This window comes from Osmia bicornis, chromosome 6, assembly GCF_907164935.1.
Source record: "Osmia bicornis bicornis chromosome 6, iOsmBic2.1, whole genome shotgun sequence".
Taxonomy (NCBI): Eukaryota; Metazoa; Arthropoda; class Insecta; order Hymenoptera; family Megachilidae; genus Osmia; species Osmia bicornis.
The window spans coordinates 11,221,994-11,226,045 of record NC_060221.1 but is presented as its reverse complement, the minus strand read 5'-3'; positions in this window follow the sequence as shown (position 1 = coordinate 11,226,045).

The following is a 4,052-nucleotide window of genomic DNA, read 5'->3' as shown; positions in this document are numbered from 1 at the left end:
AGAAAAATGCTCCTCTTATTTTCAATCTCGAACCATGTTGTTCACGCAGTTTGATAGACCAAAATAATAATGCAGCTATTATCTCATCACCTGTTAAAACTGTTTGTCGTAATCTAACATCCAGTTTCGAAAACGCTTCTCCCACAGATATTTTACCTAAACCTGCAGTTGAACGAAAAGAGCCCAGAAAAAATTATCGCCGTGAGAAAACCGCAATTCTTACTTCCAGTCTTACTTCCAATCTAAAACGTAAAGAAAAGAAAAAATGTTCTAACCCAAATGATCCACGATTAAAGAAAAATGCAAAAAAGCAGAAGAAAAAAGTAGAAAAGTCTACAAAATCAGCAGAAGAAGACTGCAAATGTTTATATTGTTATGGTTCATATCTGCAGTCAACGGAAGGTTGGGTTGCATGCCAACTTTGTGGACGTTGGTCTCACAATTTCTGAGCAGGGGTTGATGAAAATCCGAAAGAAATACATATTTGTATCGATTGTAATAATACTTAGGACAAACCATTTTGCCCCATTTTCGATACCCCGTTTTTTTCGGGGTGTTTTTATTTTCGTATATCTTACACCTTATCCTGTTTACTAAAGTCTGATTTGTTCGCTCATTTAATCCATTTGAAAATGCACAATTTACTGCAGTGAAAATCAGTGTTATATTTTGATCTTTTATGTATTTTTTGAATTCTGTTGAATTAATACCCGCATATTAATCTGTGAGTAACGTTTTTCTTTTTCGAATCTGTTCTACTTTTTTTACTATTTTTACAGAATCTTTTGAAATTTATGTTTTGGAAGTTGTGATGAAAGCACATCTGGTAAAGTGGTCTATGATCAAGTGGAGATATCGTTTTGTGCTCCTGTTTCCTTTAAAACCTCCTATTGTATCCAAAGATACGATTTCAAATGGTTCCGTTGCTGGCCCTAATTGTGATAGTGAAGCTTTAAAACAGCCAACTCGGGTTTTATTTTTCTTACACGTTTCACAAGCCCTACAAACTATTTTTATGTGTTTGTACATATTTTTAAAGTAGAATTTTTGACCAATCGTCAACGTCAGCTGTTTTGTTCCAATATGTCCTTGTTTGGCATGCATCGTTTTTATTAAATTGACTCCAAATTCTTCTGTTATCCAAATCTTTTTTTTCTTATTTAATGTCTTGTATATTATGCTATTTTCAATGTTATAATTATTGTCTAACTTTATCAATTTTTGGTTTTCAATTATTTCTTCTATTTTTAGAAAATTTGATGTTCTTACCACAGAATCTATTTTATTTTCTTCTCCCTCTGATTCTAAAATTTTTCCTAGTAACTGTCTTATATGTGTTCTTGTCTGTGGTGTAGGAAATTTTCTGATGGCTATCAGATTATCTGTCATTGGTTTTACACAGTTTTCGCCAATTTCGTGACCTAAATACGTTATCTTATTCTATATAAATTTACACTTTGCCCAATTTAGTTTAAAACCTTGATCTTGTAGTGCTCTTAAAGTTTGTTCAATATGTACTATGTGCTCTTCATAATTTTTAGAGTGAATTAAAATATCATCAGTGTAATTTACTACGTGCGGTCCCAGTGAATTTTTTCTTATCACACTAGCAAGTATTCTTTGAAATATTGACGACGAAGACTTTAAACCAAATGGCAAACACCTTCATTGCCAATGACCATGATGAGTTACGAAGGCAGTTTTGTACCTGTCTTTTTGTCGCACTGGTATCGACCAAAACGCCGAGTTTACATCCAGTTTTGTAAAATATTTACAGTTTCTTGCGCGTAACGTTAAATTATCAATTCTTGGGAATAGTTGACTTTCTGGCGCTACAATTTTGTTCAGATCTCTGTAATCAATACATAGGCATGATTTTCTTCCTTCTTCTTTTTTGAACACTAATGTGACTGAAGCTGCATACGGGCTGCACGATTCTTCAATTAGACCTGTTTTTAACAATTTATCAATTTGATTTTCTATTTCTATCTTACCTTGCATAGAACATTTGTATGGTTTCTTTGCTAAATATTTGTTTTCTGTCAATTTTATTGTTGCACATCAAATTTATCTCTTGCAAAAACGCTATCAAATTTATGTAAAATATTTTCCAATTTATTGTTATCGTGCAGTTTGTCTTCTTCTTTCTTATACAAGTTCACTTTTTTATTTTCTTCTTCTATATAATTTTGAGTAATTTTTAAGTTTTCATCTTGCCTAAGTTTAAACTTTTGTATGGTATCTAGTCCTAATAATAGGTTTTCTTTGAAATTGTCATTACTTAAAATTATGAAGAAAGAGAATGATTTTTCTATTTTGCCAATTTTTACCAATAATGTTGTAACTCCATCTGTTTGTGTTACTCCTGTTATACTTTTGATGTTGTCCCCTCCACTTGTCATACAATTGATACTGTCATAATTTTTTTTCCAATATTTATAGTTTATTAATGAAATATTAGATCCAGAGTCATACAAAGCAACTGTCGGATTTTTATTGATAGAGATTCTTATTTTGATAAGTAGAGTTACTAATCGTTTTTTGAGTGTTCACTATTATCTACAGCATCTTGGATTTCTAGGTTATTTATTACTTTTATGTTATTTTTTTTATTTTGCATATTTTTATCTTTGTTTCTGCATATGTTTTCTGGATGAAATCTATTTTTATCCGACTTCGAAAAGGAGGAGGATACTCAATTTGATGTGTATACATATATATATATATATTTTTTTTATGTATGTTCACCGATTACGCCGAGACGGATGGACCAATCGGAATGAAACCTTTTGCATCTGGTAGAGTATGTCTCCCGATTGGTCCCGTTATAAAAACATTTTACATTTTTTCACTCCGAACGCTTTTTATTGCAAAAAAACGTACTATTTCATGTACGCGCGGCGTACGGTCGCCGATTACTGCGAGGCGGATGGACCAATCGGAACGAAACTTTTTGCGTCTTATAGAGTATAACTCCCCATTGGTCCTGTAAACAAAATATTTTGCATTTTTTCATTCCTAACGACTTTTTTTTCTAAATGTATGTTGGCCGATTATTCCGAGACGGATGAACTAATCGGAACGAAACCTTTTGGATCTTCTAAAGTATATGTCCCGATTGGTCCCGTTAAAAAAATATTTTATATTTTTTCATTCCGAACGCTTTTTATTGCAGAAAAACGTACTATTTCATGTACGTGCGTCGTACGTTCGCCGATTACGCCTAGACGGATAGACCAATCGGAATGAAACTTCTTGCATCTTGTAGAGTATATCTCCCGCTTGGTCCCGTCAGAAAGGCATTTTGCATTTTTACATTGCTAACGATTTTTTTGCAAGAACATAACGCTTGATTTACATTTTTCACCGATTACCGCGAGACGGATGGACCAGTCGGATCGAAAATTTTGCATCTTGTAGAGTATATCCTCCAATTGTTCCTGCAAAAAAATTTTTGTATTTTTTCATTCCTAACGACTTTTATCGCAAAATACGTAATACTTCATTTATATCTTCCGGCGTTTATGCTGCAGGGAATGTACCGATAGCGATGAAACCTTTCACATTTAGTAGGAGGTATATCCGCGATGATCCCACTTGCAAAAATTTATGAAATTTGTTGTTTATTAACAACTTAAATTCGGTCAATTTTTTTTCAGTTTATGGTTATTAGCTAAGCAACAGAAATCTAAAATCACTTTACACTATCCTACAAATACTACTGGTTCCACTAAAAAGTGTGAAATAAAATAATTTTTAACAAAAAAAACATCCGACTTCGAAATGCACTAAAAAGTGTAAAATAATTTCTATTTCATTTATACCAATATTCCATAGTTATTAATAATATCTACTTAATCGTTAAATAGGATACCAAATACATTTCAAAGTTTTTGGAGGCAGCGCAAAATTAAAAATACCTGAATATACGATGCTGCCAATAACGATTTGATTGCGGTATGGCAAGCTTGGTTATTTAATAAGTCGTAAGAAAAAAAATTCGAAACGATATAGGTACGGCAGAAAACACTCATAATTGTAACGATTGTATC